Here is a 19,377-nt window from a genome sequence, read left to right as displayed (position 1 = left end):
GCTTCATCTTTGATTTTCTGTAGTTTGCAAATGATATGCCTAGGTGTAGGGTTTTGTTGTTGTTATTTGTGTTTTTTTTGCATTTATCCTGCTTGGTGTTCTCTGAGCTATCTGCATCTGTGGATTAATCTGACATTAATTTGGGGAAATTCTCAGTCATTATTATTCTAAATGTTTCCTCTGTTCCTTTCTCTTTCTCTTTTCCTTCTGGTATTCTCATTATGTGTATGTTATACCTTCTGTAATTGTCCCACAGCCCTTGGATATTCTGTTTTGTTTTTTTCAGTCTTTATTCTCTTTGCTTTTCAGTTTTGGAAGTTTCTATTGAGATATCCTCAAGCTCAGTAATTCTTTCCTCTACTCTGTCCAGTCTGCTAATAAGCCTGTCAAAGGCATTCTTCGTTTCTGTTACAGTGGTTTTGATTTCTAGCATTTCTTTTTGGTTCTTTTGTAGGATTTCCATTTCTCTTCTTACATTGCCCATCTGTTCTTGCATGCTGCCTACTTTATCCATTAGAATCCTTAGCATATTAAACATAGTTGTTTTAAATTCCTGCTAGGATAACAACATCCTTGCTATGTCGGATTCTGATGCTTGCTCTGTCTCTTCCAATTGTGTTTTTTGCCTTTTGGTATGCCTTATTGCATACCAATTTTTCCAGATAGCTGGACATAAGGTATCAGGTAAATGAAACAGCTGTAAATAATCTTTTAATGATGTGGTAATGAGATGTGGGGAAAGGAGAAGTGTTCTGTGCTAGGATTAGGTCTCGGTCTTTTAGTGAGCCTGTGCCTCTGGACTATGTTTTTAAAAGCTAGTGTTTTTAAAATTTTTCCTCCTCCCTTAGGTGGGAGAGGATGGCTAGAGTGGGCTGGAGTTGGATAATTCCCTTCCCCCAGGTTAATTTTGCTCTAATGATACCCTGGGCTCTGATTAACTAGTTTCCCCTGAGGACAGGCCTTGTTAGGAAAAACAGAGGGCTCTGGCCATTTCAGAATAAGTCCTGTTGTCCTAAACACCCACCCCCACCTCCCACCAGAAACACAAGAGGATTTTTCTCCAGTATTCACTCCAGGAGCCTGGACGAGCTCTTGGAGGTAAATCTCCAAGATTGTGGGGCTCCCCCTATGACTGGATGCTCCTGGAGTTTTTAAATCTCAGAGTTGTCTGCACTGAGCCTCCAGCAATTCACCAACTATAGTTCAGATTTCCCTACTGGGCACTGGTTCCTGTGGTGATTCCCACTTGTGGGTCTCTGCTCCGGGCAGCCAAGACTCCCTGTGTGGCTGGTCTGTCTCTCCAATCTGGGGGCAGCAATTTGCCTTGTGTCCTCACCTTTCTTATGGATCCAAGAAGAGCTGTTGATTTTTTCATTCTGTTCAGCTTTTTTTTCTTTTTAAATTTATTTTTGGCTGTGTTGGGTCTTTGTTTCTGTGCGAGGGCTTTCTCTAGTTGCGGCAAGCGGGGGCCACTCTTCATCGCGGTTCACAGGCCTCTCACTATCGCGGCCTCTCCTGTTGCGGAGCACAGGCTCCAGACGCGCAGGCTCAGTAGTTGTGGCTCACGGGCCTAGTTGCTCCGTGGCATGTGGGGTCTTCCCAGACCAGGGCTCGAACCCGTGTCCCCTGCATTGGCAGGCAGATTCTCAACCACTGCGCCACCAGGGAAGCCCTCTGTTCAGCTTTTTACTTGTTTGGAGGGAATGGCTACTTCCCAGCTTCCTACATGTGCAACTGAAAACTGAAAGTCCCCCTGCTTCATTCTTATAAACCTGTACAATGAAGAAGCTACAGCAGGAGATACATATGGACACGTGGGGAGTGTGGGGTAGGTGCTGTTGCATGTACACCTCTGTGTGGGTGTGTGTGCGCACATGCACGTGTGTGCTGGGGCACCTACCAGGGATGGCCCAACTGGGTAAGACCTTGCAGTAGGATTCTAATGGTTTAAAAATCCTTGAGGGGGACTAGTAAAATTGCCCTTATTTCTAATTTTTTGAGCAATTAAAAAAAAACCGGAATCCGTGGTTTCACATTAGGAGTGTGAAGTGGTTTTCTCATCTCTTTGGGAAAAAGTGATGGCCCTGAGGGGCGTACATGGGAGGCGCTGGTGCAGAAAGGGAAGGGGTGCTGAGTCTGAGCGTTTACACTTCGTTTGGAAATCAGTCTCACGTTTGGTGTCCCACGTTTTTTGAGAGTTGTGATCCACCATTTCCTATTTTTCAAGTCTTTTAGAAGTCTCTTTATTTTATTTTTGTAAAAAAAAAAAAAAGTCCTCGAACAGCTGAGAGAGATACAGGAAGGGAAGGTGGTTTGAGGCTGGTGGAACTTTAGATTCAGATGTAAACCCTAGAGGAATTTCAAACCTTTTCCTGAGCTTTATTTTCACTTTCCAGAGGTTTTCCTCAACACTCACCTCCACTATACCCCCAAGAAATAGTCATTTTAGGCTGGGGGAGGGATTGAAGCATTTTCTGAGAAATAGATTGGGTAATGGCAGTTTTTCGTAAAATCTTTCAACATGTTAGGAAGGTAAGACACCTTAGACATCCTGGTTTAATTTAAACGTTATGGCTGCAGGCTTATTTGTGGAAAGAGGATTAAAAAAACATAACCAAAAGACATGTGTGGAGGTGGGGTGAAGTGGGTGGCTGATTACAGGATTAGTTTGATGGCATTAACATGGAAGTTGGTGGGTGGGGGGACGACAAAATTAATTTACAACGTATGGCCAGTGTAGCATTTTCACAGTTTAAGACTTCTGGTCCTGGTTAAAGACTCAACGTGAAAATAACTTCTCAGGATGTAGTCATTCCTTCCGAGGTTCTGTGCTTGTTGTGCAAACAGAATGCAAGCCTCATTCCCTGAAAGACTGTGGGGGGAAGTGAGTACTGGCCATGCTACGCACCTCCATTTCAGGACCCACCCAAACGGCTGCATCTTTATAAAACTCTCCTGCTTCAGCCGCTTCCCCAGGTGCCCTGGATATGGATTTGGGAAAGCTTTCGCTGGCCTCCTATCGCTGCACGAAGGGCTTCTGCCTAAGACACCCAGCATCCCTTACAATTCAGTGTGATCTGGGGCTGACATTATTCTTGAGTCATCCTCGCTTATCACAGTGAGGTGAGCAAGGGGAGGGGCTTCTTTTTAAAAAACAAAATCTAGGGCTTCCCTGGTGGCACAGTGGTTGAGAATCTGCCTGCCAATGCAGGGGACACGGGTTCAAGCCCTGGTCTGGGAAGGTCCCACATGCCGCGGAGCAACTAGGCCCGTGAGCCACAACTACTGAGCCTGGGCGTCTGGAGCCTGTGCTCCGCAACAAGAGAGGCCGCGATAGTGAGAGGCCCGTGCACCGCGATGAAGAGTGGCCACCGCTTGCCGGCACTAGAGAAAGCCCTCGCACAGAAACAAAGACCCAACACAGCCATAAATTAATTAATTAATTAATTAATTTAAAAAAAAAAACCCCAAAATCTATCTGCAGTGTTCACAGGTGGATCATAGATTCCACCCCCTCCTAGGCATTGATGATCCCTGGTAAACTGAACTATATAAAGCACATCAAATGCTCATTCAGGAGCACATTGGATAGCTTATTCAAAAGATGCTTGCAAAGTGTGTGGTTGGAGATTGGCCTAGCACAGAAACATCCAGTGTAATGAGGGCATGTTAACCTCTTTGACCTTCGGCCCTCTGCAGTCTCTAAACCTAGATTAGCCTGGATTCTTTAGAATTGGGCCCAAAGGAACAGGGAATGCTGCTTTAAACAGTTAAAAAAAAAAGGTATGGGGGCAATGTTCGTCTCAAAAATGGTCAAGAGACTCACCTTAGCTGTAGGCCCCTGTATAAAACAGAAATTTAGGGAGCGGGTAGGCAGGGGAGAGAGGGGGTGAGTCACTGCAAAAGGATGCAGGATTTCTTTTTGCGGGTGATGGGAATGCTCTAAAATTAGATTGTGGTAATGGTTGCACAACTTTTTACACTTACTAACAATCATTGAGTTGTACCCTTACAGTATGTGAATTTTACCACTGTAAAGCTTTTAAATAAAAAAAGAAAGAAAAAAGGCAGATTATGGAGAGCTATTATAGATGCAAAGAGTGATCACTCTCATTTCTTCTGCAGGATGAACAACTGCTGATGACCCAGCAGAACCCAGGGCCCATCAGAACATCTCAAGAAATTCCACTTTCTCTAAACAAGACCAGTGAATGGAAATTCCAAAGATGCAGATTCTGTCTTGATATCAGGAAAGGACTTTTGACTGTTACAAAGGCCCCTAAAAAGCAAAAAGAATGCTCTATATGAGGGCACTCCCTGGCCCTGTGTTCTAGCACAGGGCTCTACCAGGGACTCTCTAAGATTATTTCCAGCTCAGAGGTTCAGGGATTCCACTATTGAGAACACCTTTACCCTCTGAGGCTGTCTTTGTCCATCCAGAAGCCAGATGGTCTTTGCCACATTTCAAATTCACCCGGAATGGGATGTTTGTGTGCTGCTCTGAGATTTGCTGATGAAAGACACCACATAGGCACAAAGACTCCCTGAAGACTTAGACTCAGGTAATAACAGGAACTCGGCAGCCCACAGACTACAATTGTGCCTCCATAATAATAGTAATTAATGCAAGAATAATAATTTCATTTTCAATTTCCTATTGCCACTTCTGTCCTGGGCAGCTCAGAAGCCCAACAGAAAGAACTTTAGTCACTTCTGGGGTGTGGCCTTATAGCAGAATTTTTATGTTTGTTTGTTTTAGCATTTATTGATTTTCTTAAATTACAAAAGTACTATGTTGCCTATAAGAAATTGAGAAAGGCAGAAAGCAATGAAAGATAATATAAATTAAATGGGAATCCCACAAGCTAGCGCTAACCACTATTGACATATATCTTTGTATATATTGTTTTGCAAAAATAAAAATGTGGTATGTGTTTAGTAAACTGATTTCTAATTTAACAATATATTTCAGTCTTTCCAAGCCACTAAATAAAATAAATACAATAAATAAATACAATAAATAAATACAATAAAACATTATTTTTAATGATTGCATAGGATTGTATTATACAAAGGATATATACATATTAATATACTTAATCCATTCTCTATTTTTGTAGATTTAGATTGCTTCTAATTATTTTTGCTATTGGCAAGGAATTTTTTTAGGTCAAAGCCTTTTTTTGAGGCCAAAGTGCTTATTTTTAACAAATGCTCTGGACATGGCCCCTATGTGTAGAATTTCTGGTTCAAAAATACATAATTCAGGCTTTTTATATTTGTTTCCAAATTATCCTTCAAAGAATTTCTGTCTGGTTATGCTCAAACCAGCAGGGTATGAGTGAACTTATTTCCACATATCTTCTTTAATTCTAGGTATTATTGTCATTAGTAAATATTTGTCAAATGGGTAGGTTTACAAGGGTATCTCATTCTTTAAAATTTGCATTTTCCTAATCATTGTTGACCCTGACCACCCTTTTGTTTGTATTTCTTCTTTTACGGATTGCCTGCTCATTACTTTTGTTCATTTTTCTGTTGGACTATTCATCTATTTTATAAATATCAAGTCTTTGCTTTCCTTAGAACTTGCAAAAATCCCCCCCCCAATTTGTCATTTGCCTGTTAATCTTATTAAAGATTTGTTTTGATATACATATTTTTAAAATATTGTCAAAATTTAATAATCTAGTTCCTTTATGATTTGTGTCTTTGGTATTATTCTTAGAAAGTACTTCTTCTATCCAAAATATATATGTGTGTGTGTGTGTGTATATATATATATATATATATATATATATATATATATATATATATATATATATATATATATATATATATATATATATGTAACTATTTCTTTATTATCCTTGAGGGTTTTTATAGTTTCTCTTTTTACATTTGCATCTTTAATCTGTCTGGTGGTGATGTTAATTTATTGTGTGAAGTAGGAACTTCTTTTTTTTCCAAATTGTTAGTCATTGGACCAATTATTGAAAATTTTATCTTTTATTTAACTGCTTTGAAGAGTCAACTATATCATGTATTAAAATTTTATGTATATTTTTTTCTGCTCCTGGACTTTGTAATTTTTTTCATCAATCTGTCAGTCTTAGCTTTTGTTGCTCCCAGACTATCTATCTCAACTAATATTTTTATTGTAATATATATTGTTTTGTTGTATATTGTATTATGTAGCTGGGAAAATTGTTGCATATTTCATATGAAGTTTATGCTTGGATAGTTTACAATTTCTATAACTATGGTCATTGGGAACTTTTTCCATGAGATATTTTGAAGTAGATATTGCTGATATATGGTAAAACCCTTGACTTTTTAATATATGTTTTAGAACAGCACGCTAACTACTCTCTTATTAGTTCAAGTATTCTTTCACAGAAAGCAGAAAAATAATTTATTCCAAAAGATGAAAGGGACTTCTCTGGTGGCGCAGTGGTTAAGAATCTGCCTGCCAATGCAGGGGACACGGGTTCGAGCCCTGGTCCGGGAAGACCCCACATGCTGCGGAGCAACTAAGCCCGTGTGCCACAACTACTGAGCCTGTGCTCTAGAACCTATGAGCCACAACTTCTGAGCCCACATGCCACAACTACTGAAGCCCGTGTGCCTAGAGCCTGTGCTCTGCAACAAGAAAAGCCACCACAATGAGAAGCCCGCGCACCGCAACGAAGAGTAACCCCTGCTCGCCGCAACTAGAGAAAGCCCACATGCAGCAATGAAGACCCAATGCAGCCAAAAAAGGAAGAACAAAAGATGACAGATCAATCCTGAAGACGGAGTTTGGTATGATTCCATCACATTGGGATGGATTTTCCCTCTGAACATATTCTCTTTCTGATTGTCCCACTGGAGTCTGGAACAAACCCTTATCTGAACACTGTGTGGTATATTTAAAAATATATACTGTTCAAAAAGTTTACCACTATTTTATTTAGAAAATTTCCCCTTGTGTTGATAAAAGAAGTCTGTAATTTTTTTGGTCATTTTTGCCTACAGGGCTATTTTAGCTTTATTTTATAAATTGAGCTTTATTTTATAAGTCAGAAAGACTTTTACTGTTTTGTATTCTCTGGAGCAATTTTTTTTAAACTTCAAAAAATTTTTTTTTCTTAAAGGCTTGAAATAACTCTCCAGTAAGTTGTTTGAATCTGTCCTTTCAGAATGTTACATCCAAGTCACTGTGAATGTCCCTCACCAGTGTATTCTCTCTCCCATCCTTATATTTTGCATCCCCAGCTCTAATATCTTCAGGGCTCACTCCCAGATGTGCTCCCTGGTTGCTGCCGGTGCCTAGGAGTCAGGTCCTCCAATTCCTCTGGGAGCAAGAAGAAAATTCCTATTTTCAGGCTGGTCTGAGACAGTGATGAGGGTTGATACTACAAGGTACCCACCTCAGGTGAAGTCCTTGCAGGGTCTTTAGGCAAGAGGAGACTGCTCTCCCTGCTAAGGGGGAGGCAACCCTTCTCCTGGTGCAGACAATTCAGTGGAAACTAGGGGTTCAAGATTATTAGAGTCATACGTACAAATGTCCTCATCCCGTGTCTCACAGATACACTCTTTTTGTACCAGGGCCCTGACTCTAACACATGACACCTACTGTGGGTACAACTTGTCTCTTTCTCTATTTTGCTACCTTTACAATTAGATCCTGGGCCTGATTTTTGACATGGTCTGCCCTATAGCTCCTGGAAATTAGGGATCTCACTAACTGCTACTATAGAAGCGATCTACCTTACACAGCATGCTTTGTGTGTTGAGAGTTGTCTCTCCTGATTCCATCATTTTCTTTTTTAAGACTTTCAATGTAGTTAACAAAAGCTAGACAAAGAATTGACAAAAAAAAAAAGAACAAAACCCCCCCACACAAACAACAAAAACCCCACCCCTCCTGGAACTAATAAGTGATTATAGCAAGGTTGCAGGATACAAAAGTCAAGCGCTTTCCTATATGCCAGCAATAAATATGTGGAATTTGAAACAAAGAGCACAATACCATTTACATTAGGACCCCCCAAAATGAAATACTTAGGTATAAATCTAAGAAAATATGTACATGGTCTGTATGAGGAAAACTATAAAACTCTGATGAATAAAATCAAAGAATTAAATAAATGGAGAGATATTCCATATTCATGGATAGGAAGACTCAATATTGTCAAGATGTCAGTTCTTCCCAATTTTGTCTATACATTCAATGCAATCACAATCAAAATTCCAGAAAGTTATTTTACACAAACTGATTCTAAACTGATTTTAAAGTTTAGAATATATGGAGAGGCAAAATACCCAGAATAGCCAACACAATATTGAAGGAGAAGAACAAAGTTGGAAGACTAATACCATCTGACATTAAGAATTACTATAAAGCTACAGTAATTAAGACATGGTATTGGCAAAAGAATAGGCAAATAGATCAATAAAACAGAATGAGAGTGCAGAAATAGGCCCACAAAAATATAGTCAACTGATTTTCCACAAAGGAAAAAAGGCAATACAAAGATAATCTTTCAGCAAATGGTGCTGGAACAACTGGACAGCCATATAAGAAAAAATAAATTTGGACACAGAAGTTACATCTTTCACAAATATTAACTGAAAATGGATCACAGACCTAAATATAAAATGCAAAGCTATGAAACACCTAGAAAATAACATAGGAGAAAACCTGGGTGACCTTGGGTATGGTGATGACTTTTTGTATACAACACCAAAGGCATGATTCATGAAATAAATTCTTGATAAACTGGATTTCCTTAAAATTAAAAGCTTCTCCAAACAACAATGTCAAGAGACTGAGAAGACAGCCACAGACTGAGAGAAAACATTTGCAAAGACACATCTGATTAGGGACTCTGCTATCCAAAATATACAAAGAACTCTTAACACTCAACAATGAGGAAACTAACAACCCAATTAAAAAATGAGCCAAAGATCTTAACAGACACCTCACCAAAGAAGATATACAGATGGCAAATAAGCATATGAAAAGATGCTCCACATCATATGACATCAGGGAAATGCAAATTAAAACAACAGTAGATACCAGTACACACCTTTAGAATGCCTACAGTATGTAACACTGACACCACCAAATGCTGGCAAGGATGTGGAAGCAATAGGAACTCTCATTCATTGTTGGTAGGAATGCAAAAATGTACAGCCACTTTGGAAGATGGTTTGGCAGTTTCTTACAAAATATACATGTTCTTACCATATGATCCAGCAATTGCACTCCTTGGTATTTACCCAAAGGAGTTGAAAACTTATGTCCACACAAAAACCTGCACACAGATATGTATGTCAGCTACATTCATAATTGCCAAAATTGGAAGCAACCAAGATGACTTTCAGTAGGTGAATGGATAAACTATGGTACATCTAGGCATGGAATATTATTCAGCTCTAAAAATAAATGCGATAACAAGCCATGAAAAGACACGGAGGAAACTTAAATGCATATTACTAAGTGAAAGAAGCCAATTGGAAAAGGCTACACACTCTATGATTCCAACTATACGACATTCTGGAAAAGGCAAAACTATGGATACAGTAAAAAGATCAGTGGTTGGCGGGGGTGGGAGTTGGGGGAAGGAAGAATAGGCAGAGCACAGAAAATTTTCAGAGTACTGAAATATCATACTCTGTAGAATATTGTTACGATGAATCCATGTCATTAAACATTTGTTCAAACCCATAAAATGTACAATACCAAGAGTGAACCTTAAGATAAACTATGGGCTTTGAGTGATTATGATGTGTCAATATAGGTTAATCATTTGTAAAAACTGTACCATGCTGGTGATTGATGTTGATAATAGGGGAGGCTATGCATGTGTTGGGGCAGAGGCTATATGGGAAATACCTATACCTTCCTCTTGATTTTGCTGTGAACTTAAAACTACTGTATAAAAAATAAAATCAAATCTTTAAATAAACCCCCACCAAAACAGGTGGGACAAATATTAAGTTGATATAAACCCAAACATATTAGTAATTTCATTAAACATAAATGAATTAAATACTCCAATGTAAAAACTGAGATTTTCAGACTGAAAGTAAAATCCAAAGCCAACTGGGGGAAAAAAAGCAGAGCCTGAGACTAAGGCTTAGGTATGATTGTTAAGGAATGTAGCTCTAGGGGTTGGGATAGGAATGAGGGAAGGATAGGGAAAAGAAACAGGGAAAGAGGGAGAGTCAAAACAAAGATGTGTTAACAAGTTGACTAACTGCTACAGAGTTCTCCATCCCAATGGATGATCTAAGAAGCTTTGTGACATGCAGCTCAGGTCCTTGCTCCTGGGGAGAGAAACAGGGAAGCATTTATCCACTGGGTCCCCCCACACTTCATTGAGATTGCTCCAAATGACATTAACTGCTTCTTACCCAGATTGAGCAGGCAGGGTCCCACTGGCATTCTACACTGAGGGAAGAGCTGAGGCCCAGAAGATTCCAAGTAACGTCCAATAGACCATCCAAACACCGTGACTGGAAGTTTTCTTCCAAAACTTTAAAATTTTCTTTAAGGATTAGTAGAGTAATCAGATTTCTACCTCCCATTTCATTCATTTTGGTAATTTACATGTTTGAGAATCATCCCATTTCATTGAGATCCTCAAATAGGCTAGCATAGTATTTTTCCCTCTTTTTTTTACTATACTTTTAGGAGGTTGTCTAATTTGTTATTTTTGTTTTTATTTTACAGAAAGGAGCTTGGATTGAATTATTATCGCTACTTTTCTGCTTTTCAAATAATTAATTTCTGCTTTCATTATGTTAATACATTTTAACAGCTTTACTTTACATTTCTTTTACATTAAAAATCTTTCCTTCTTAGTCTAAAATAGTCACCATAGAAACAAAGAATAGAATGGGGGTCGGGTGGGGGGAGAGGGAAATGGGGAGATGTTGGTCAAAGGGTACAAAGTTTTAGTTATGCAAGACGAATAGGTTCTGGAGATCTAACGTACGGCATTAGGTAATAATACCGCTTTGTATACTTGAAATTTGCTAAGAGCGTAGATCTTGTGTCCTCACCCTCCCCCCCCCCACACACACACAAAAGAAAAAGAAAATGGGAACTATGTGAAGCGATGGATATGTTAACTAGCTTGATTGTGCTGACCATTTCACAACGTATACATATATCAAAATATCAAGTTGTACACCTTAAATGTGTACAATTATTACTTGTTAATTATACTTCAGTAAAGCTGGGAAAGAAAGAATATACAGACACTGAAGGCTGTTGGATAGAGGCAGGTGAATAAAAGAGATGAAATCACCCTAATACACAGTAAACAAACCAAAACTTTCCTTCTTGAAATAAATGCTTAATTCATTTATTTTCATTATTCCTTTAAAAAAATAATAATACAGTAATAGCATTTTAGAATATGATTTCTTTTCTGAGTACAGCTTTGTCACATGCCAGAAGTTTTGAAACCCGGTATTATTATCACTGTTATTTTCAAAACAGTATGTAATTACATGTTTTATTTCCTTTGTTGCCCAAGAGTTATTTACAAGAATATTGCTTAATTTCCTGGTATTTAATATTTTTCTTACTAATTCGTTGTTTTGCTGGATTATGGTCAAAGAGAGTCTAAATCTAAGAATTTATTGAAATTTCTTTTATGACCTAATATATGACCTTATAACCCATGGCTATTCTAAAGGAATATGAACTAGGTATTTGTGGACTATAAATGTTGAAAAGCTCATTGATTATATTATTTAATTCCTTTGTTTGTGTGTCCACCTGATTCATCAAAGTGCATAAAGAAATGGTAAAGTTTACCATTACAATTATAGCCCTAATAGTTTCTTCTTGATTTCTCAGTTTTCATTTTTAATATTAGACACTATTTTATGCAGAACATAAACATTCATGAGTCTTATATCTCTGTGATTTACATCACATATTGGTAGAATATTCTACATAATGTTTTTCTTGAATTCTTCTTTGTTTGATATTAATATTACCATCTGTATTTTACTTTTGGCTTTGTTTTCATTAATGCACTATGTCTTTGTCATCTTTTTAAAAAAGAGCTTTATGGGTCACTTTATTTTAGGCTTGCCCTTTGTCAACAACATATATTACTCAGATTTCTGTGGAGAAAATAGAAACCACCTTATGTGTTTCAAGTGGAAAAGGACTTAATACAGGGAATTCTGTGGTTATGGAGGCCTTCGGGGCATCTGGAGGAGTGGAGGCTGGGGGCCTCCACTGGATTATTGATTCCAAGTTACTGCAAGGGGATCAGGAAGCTATTGCTGCTGCTGTCAGCACAACTGCCTCTCATCCCTCCAAGTTAGTGACCAGCTGCTGGAACATGGTCCAGTCCGGCTGCTTAAATGTGTTTTTTGTTACCCAGCAGTAGGAAAATGGCCTCCACCTCACCTCCACCTATCAAAGCAGCACGTCTTTGTCGAGGGCATCTTAATGGCCCAACCGACTTAGACCCAGTACCCTCATTCTGAAGGCCTTAGAAAAAGGTAATTTTTAGTTTTACAACCTCTCCAAATGGAAAGAGGCTGGAATGGAAGTTAGGAGAGCCAATCCAAGAATCTGCCACACAATAACAGTGTTGGATTTATCTTTTGGAATTATGAGAGCCCTTTGTCTCAAATGGGGAGTAAGGTGGCCCAGTCACATTTATTATAACTGATAATATCGCTCTAATCTTATGCTAACTTGCATTTCTGCGCTTATTTGCCTACCTTTTGTTTGTTTTTCTTACTAAACAGTAATTTTAAAGTTTTATATTCGACTTCATTCTACTACTGATTATCTTCAGATTAAATATACATGAAGGAATATATATTTAGATTATATATATATTCAGGTTAAATATATATCTATATATCCATACACATATATGTATATAGATATCTTTTTTCAAGATCAAGCATAAATTAGCATCTATTGACAAGTGTACTAGTCGGGACCCTTACTGGCAAATAAGAGAAGCCCTCTGCTAAGTTTTAGGATTTTAGTGGAAGGCTCTTTGGTAGATTACAGAATTGGTGGGAGGCCTGGAGAGTGAGGCTGGGCAAGTAGGCAGGAGGCCAGAGACCTAGAACCGGGTCATACCCAGGACCAGCCTGTTTAGTGTGCTGCCTCTGCCACCACAGCCCCAGGGCACAAACCTCCTGACTCCTCCTCTAGGTTAAATCCTGGGGGGGCTTCCTGTCTGCTGAATTTAGGCCGCCTACCTGGGCTCTAATCACCTGGGGTCTGGAAGAACTGTATTTGGCTTTTTTAACGTCAGTGGAGAAAGGCTGGTCTTTGGACCTAGGAAGGTGTGAGACACTGGCATCCCCCAGAATGACTGCACACACCCTCATTGTGAAAGATGAGAGATGTAGTCTGTTTCCCTTCTTTCTTCTCCATCTCATCAATAAGCACTTATTGATTGTCTTCTATGAATCAGAAGCTGTTGTAGGCACAACATATAGAATCAAGAAACCAATTTCTGGGAATTCACTGGCGGTCCAGTGGTTAGGACTCCGCACTTCCACTACAGGGGGCCCGGGTTCTATCCCTGGTCGGGGAAGTAAGATCCCACAAACCTCGTGGTGCGGCAAAACAAAAAAACAAACAAAACCTCCCCCCCGCCATTTCTGTCTTCAAGGAATGTATAGCGCAGCATGGGAGAGTTAGATATTTAAAGGTATGTTTTAATATCATGAGATACAAGCTAGAAACATATATTTTCAAAGAGTGGGAGTAGGGCAGGGGAAAGGGATGCTTAGTCCAGTCTGAGTGAGAGAAGACTAACTGATTTCTAAAGAGGAGCATTTCCAGGTGTCCAGGGAGCAGAAAGACACTGGACCCAGAAACATGGGACCCCACGGTGCACAGAAAATAGACATGCTTTTCTGTGACCGGGATTGAAATGCAAGGGCAGCTGAGGCAGGAGAGGTAGACGGAGCACCTCGCGCCAGAGGAAGGAGCCCCAAGGGAACATGAATCCTCCCCACCTCCACCAAGCTAGGGCCTGGTGACTCTCTGTCTCTGAGATTTGCTGAGTCTTTGGACCCACAGAGCTTCTAACCCTGCTGGAGCCTGGAGAAAAACGTGCCTGAGAGATGGCAGAGCTGCTAGAAGGGTACCCGCAGGACACCGCACCTCTGCCGTTTGCCTCAGCAAAACTGTGAAGGTTTCCCACAGCTCAGCAGACCCCAGAGAGGGTGGCTAGGCTTGAGCATCTTTCAGGTGAGGGGACCCCAGTGGCATTTTCTCAGGGGGGGACCACCTGAGTCAGGGAACTTGCCTGGGGGGAGGACTTGCCCAAGAGAGGACAGCATTTGGGTGTCTGACCCTCAGAAGCCACCAGGGGCCCATCGGTTGCTACTTTTCTAGTAACAACATCCACAGAGGGACCACAGGAGGGACTCTCCCCTGCGTCTCCTCAGAGCTTGGGCTCAGAATGGGAGGGGATGGGAAGTACTTGATAGGTGACCCCCACTGGATGGACAGGCCACTCAAGATGGCTATTCTCTTGCTCTCTGTACATCCCCAGTTAGACCAGTGCCTACTTCACCTACACCCTGCTTACATGACTGACCTTCCTACTTAGCTGTCCTGGTCCCAGCTAGTGATTGTTCTTATCGAAGGAGTGGTGAGGGGCACACCCCTCTATCAGCTTCCCTGGTAATCCGTGAGCCAACCTGACGTCTACTCCCCCTATAACTGGGAATCTCCCCCCTCCCCTGGGAACGAAGACTGCCACCATGTCCTGACTGCTGCACACGATGGGGTGTCACTCCAGGACCTTGCTTCAAACATGTAAGCTCCCCCGTCCATTAAACCACTGATGTCTCTGTTGCTGACTCCAGGGCTCTTTCTTCTGTCTTGAAGCTGGGCAAGCACAGGGCTTGCAGGTCTGTGGGGTGCAGCCCAACACCCAGCCCCACCTCAGCCCACCCTCATCTCAAAGTGCTGCGGCCACAACTTTAGTTTGCCCTGGAGTTTTCAGTACTGGAGTGAGACTGTTTCAGTCATGAAAAGTGGTGGAAAAAAAAGGGTCTGGAGTCTTGACAAGCTGTTGATAGGGGAGCTGGCTTCCCTTTCCCACTGGGGAAGGGAAGTGTGACAGTACACGGTTGGAGAGCAGTTATTGAGAAAAATAAAAACACTTCATGTCTGTACCCTGGTGAGCTGAGCCTTCTAAATAAACGAGCTTGGTGGGCATTTGCTGGTGGCTAATTGAGGATGATGATGAGAAAGCTGGTTACACAGCATGGACCCTGCAGGGCCTCCTAAAAGTCCTCCCAAGAATCTCCTCTCAGTAGCTGCTCAAACGCCCCCATCCTCTTCCACCACTCCCTAAATCTTTTTCCTCCCTGTGTTTTCTCATGTAAAGCAATCTACCTCGGCCATCGGCTCATCTCCACCCACCAAACCTGTCTTGTGGGGACCTGACCTCAGCAGGCTGAGTCACACCTGCATCATTGCTGGCGCCCAGGTCCGCATCCCACTTCCGGCCACAACCCCACGGTGAGCTCCATCAGATTCCCGGAGGGGGGCTGCTTTCTCTTCTGTCTTCCTAATTAGTTTCCCCAACAGCAAGAAATCAGGCTTCCTGGGGAAACTGAAGTTTGCTCATGAACTTGACCATTAATTGTTGCTCGGTTATCTGGGCCAGCTGCCTTTGCAAACAGCGCTGGGCTGTGCCCTGGAATGAACTGCTGCAGAAGCCCTGAGGTCCTGACCACGGACCCTGTTCCCGTTCCCCTTCCCCTTGACACACAGCGGTGAACTCTGAATTCCAGCACGTCTCCGCTCTACTGTAGAGCCTTTCTAGGGCTGGCAGGCATTCGGCCAGAACTGGTCTCTGTGGCTTTGTGCCCACAGGTAATTATTAGGGCCAGGCCCCACACACCCTCTTAACCTCCTTGACTTTCGGCCCCTGGGGTCTGCCACCCCTGCAGCGTTTGGAGGCATGTCTAACCACAGCATGGACGTGTGTGGTACAGCAGGGGGTCTGATGGATGGGTGGTCCCTCCATGACCTTCTGCTCTCCAGCAGCCAGACCGGGGTTCTGAACATGTCCGGTCATGTCTGCCACTGACCTCTTTACCCATGAAAGAGTCTAATATCTGTAGAAATTGTGCATTTATATATGCAATACTGAGCAAAATACTAATTCTCAGCCTAAACTTTCTGAAGACTTAGACTCTCAGCCTTGCCTACATAAAGCCACAGAAATGTGGTTCTCCATTTCACAGACCTGCGTCCTTAAAGTTCATGCCTCCACAGTCCTAATTCTGAATGTAGAATAGCCCCCATTTCCTTCTTTTTGAAGGAGACTTTCCAAGGATGGCACAACTCCTATTGGGCCAGCCTCTGCTCCCTGGTACCATGAGCAGAACAACTGGATAGTCATCGTGAAAGCTCATTCTCGTCACAGTTCTAGGGACGTAATTTACCTAAAGGTCCGAAACCCAGACAAACCATCACATACGACCTGAATGTTCCAGGCTTCCTTGCAGACCATTGCCATGGTGTCACATCCAAGTAAACACAGATCCCACCTTTAAAAAAATTGACAAGTAATGCAGGTCTTTAATGAAGTATTCTTCTAGACCCAGAAGAGAGGGTTACATAGGACAAAAATATCTCCTAAAACCCCTAAACAATTCTTCTTATGCCCAAACTGATTTCTCATTGTTTCCTATGGCAAGTGCTCTAAGTCTAAATGTCTCCAGTTTTTCCTCCTTTCTCTGTCTCTCCATCCCTTTCTTTCTCTCTGCTTTTCTCTTTCTCTCTCTCCCTCTGTTCTGCATGATTACATCTCCTTAGCATTGCATCACAACAGGTTGTCTGGTCAACAAAACCGAACCATCTACCCTGAGGCTCCTTACAAAAAGCACAAGGGACAATTTTTCTTTTCTGCAGTTATTTTTCAGTGAAACTTTTAATTTTGAGATAAATGTAGATTCACATGCAGTTGTAAGAAATAACACAGAGCCCCTGTACGTTTACCCAGTTTCTTCAACGTTAACTTCTTGCCAAACTACATAGCGTAATTTTGCAACCATGATATTGTCATCGATGTAGTCAAGATACAGAACATTTCCATCACCACAAGGAGGCGTCATGTTCCCCTTGTGTAACCACACCTGTTTCCTCCCTATCCTCTCCTTAGCTCCCGGCAACCACTAATCTCTTCTCCATTTCTGTAATTGTGTCATTTCAGGGCTGTTGTATGAATGGAACCATACAGTATGTAACTTCGGGGGACTGGTTTTTTTCACTTAGCAAACTTCTCTGGAGATTCATCCATGTTGGTGCATGTGTCTGTATTAATAATTCCTTTTTATCGCTGAGTACTTATCTTTGTTCATTTGGGCTGCAATAACAAAGTACCACAGACTGTGTAGCTTATAAACAACAGAAATGTACTTCTCACGGCTCTGGAAGCTGGAAGTCCAAGGTCAAGACAGCAGCATGGTCATGCTCTCGTGAGGGCCCACGTCCTGGTTCATAGCCAGTGCCTTCTTCTGTTTCCTCACCTGATGGAAGGGGTTAGGGGTCCCTCTGGAGCCTCTTTTATAAGGTTCTACCCTCATGACTTAAGCATCTCCCAAAGGTCCCACCTACTAATATCATCATATATGGGGGTTAAGATTTCAACATATGAAATGTGGGCAGGGGCACAAACATTTAGACCATAGCACTTTTCCATGGAAAAGATGTACCACAGTTTGTTTAACCATTCACCCCTTAAAAGACATCTGGGTTATTTCCAGTTTTTGCCTGTTAAAATAAAACCGCTATAAATATTTGGGTACAAGGTTTTGCGTGCACTTAAGTCATCACTTCTCTGGGATAAATACCCAAGAGTGCCATTCCTGGAGCGTATGGTATTTGCAGGTTTAATTTTTAAAGAAACTGCCAAATATTTTTGCAGATTTTTACCATTTTCCATTCTTATCAGCAATGTATCCAGTTTCTCTGCATCCTCACCAAATTTTATAGTGACATTATTTTTTGTTTTAGCCATTCTGATAGGTGTAGAGTGATATCTCATTGTGGTTTTAATTTGCATTTCCTTGATGGCTAATGATGTTGAACAACTCTTCATGTGCTTATTTACCATGTGTACATCCCCTTGAATGAAATGTTTCTCTGTGTCTTTTGTTCAGTTCATTTTTTTTTTTTAAGATTTTTTTTGATGTGGACCATTTTTAAAGTCTTTATTGAATTTGTTACAATATTGTTTCTGTTTTATGTTTTTCTTTTTTTCTTTTGGCCCTGAGACATGTGGGGTCTTCGCTCCCTGACCAGGGATCGAACCCACACTCCCTGCATCGGAAGGCACAGTCTTAACCACTGGGCCACCAGGGAAGTCCCTCTTTTGTTCATTTCTAATTGGATTGTTTGCTTTTTTTCTCTTGAGTTTTGAGAGTTCTTTATCTATTCTAGATACCTGTCCTTTTTCATGTATGTGGTTTGAAATTATTTCCTCCTGTCCTATAGCTTATCTTTACATCCACTTAACTTTGCTCTATGAAAATAAATTTGATGTCAAACTTATCAATTTTTCCTTTGATGGATTGTGCTTTTGGGGTAAAGTCTAAGAACTCTTTGCCTAGGTCTAGATCGCAAAGATTTTCTCCTGTGTTTTTCTTTCCTAAAAGTTTTATAGTTTTGTATTTTATGTATAAGTAAGTCCATAATCCAGTTTTGAGTTAATTTTTGTATAACATGTGAGCCTTAGGTACAGGATCTTTTTTTTTTTTTCTTTGATTTTTATGTCTAATTGTTCCAACATTTGTTTAAAAGGCTATCTTTCCTCTATTAAATTGCTTTTGCATCTTTGTCAAAAATGAGCTGGGCAAGGGGACTTCCCTGGTGACGCAGTGTTTAAGACTCTGTGCTCCCAAAGCAGAGAGCTCAGGTTCGATCCCTAGACAGGGAACTAGATCCCACATGCATGCTGTCGCTAAGAGTTCACATGACACAACTAAGGAGCCTGCCTGCTGCAACTAAGACCCGGCACAACCAAATAAATAAATAAAAATAAGTAAATAAATAAATATTTTTTAAAAATAAGCTGGGCAAATTTGTAAGGGTCTATTTCTGTATTCTCTGTTCCATTTATCTATGTGTCTATCCCTTCATCAATTCCGATGCAGTCTTTTTTTTTCTTACATGTATAGGTATTTTTCAATGCAGTTACTTTTTAAATTTTTTTAATTTTAATATTTATTTTATATTGGAGTACAATTGATTTACAATGTTGTGTTAGTTTCAGGTGTATGGCAAAGAGATTCAAGTATACATATACATATATCCATTCTTTTTCAGATCCAATCCTGTCTTGATTCTTGTAGCTATGTAAG

At 40.7% G+C, this 19,377-nt stretch overlaps 1 long non-coding RNA gene across 1 annotated transcript in view; it reads left to right on the top strand.

Annotated features, from left to right (window-relative positions):
- LOC309643410 overlaps positions 1 to 19,053 on the top strand; it is a 33,726-nt gene extending 14,673 nt beyond the window's left edge. Inside the window, exon 2 of the long non-coding RNA XR_014253724.1 lies at positions 4,126 to 19,053. This is a non-coding gene — a long non-coding RNA (uncharacterized lncRNA). The remainder of the gene's footprint in view (positions 1 to 4,125) is intronic.
- The last annotated feature ends 324 nt before the right edge of the window (positions 19,054 to 19,377 follow it).

Source organism: Balaenoptera physalus, assembly GCF_965194825.1.
Source record: "Balaenoptera physalus genome assembly, chromosome: 15".
NCBI classification, from domain to species: Eukaryota; Metazoa; Chordata; class Mammalia; order Artiodactyla; family Balaenopteridae; genus Balaenoptera; species Balaenoptera physalus.
Note: the sequence above shows the minus strand (reverse complement) of the source record. Positions and strands in the feature narration are given on the sequence as shown.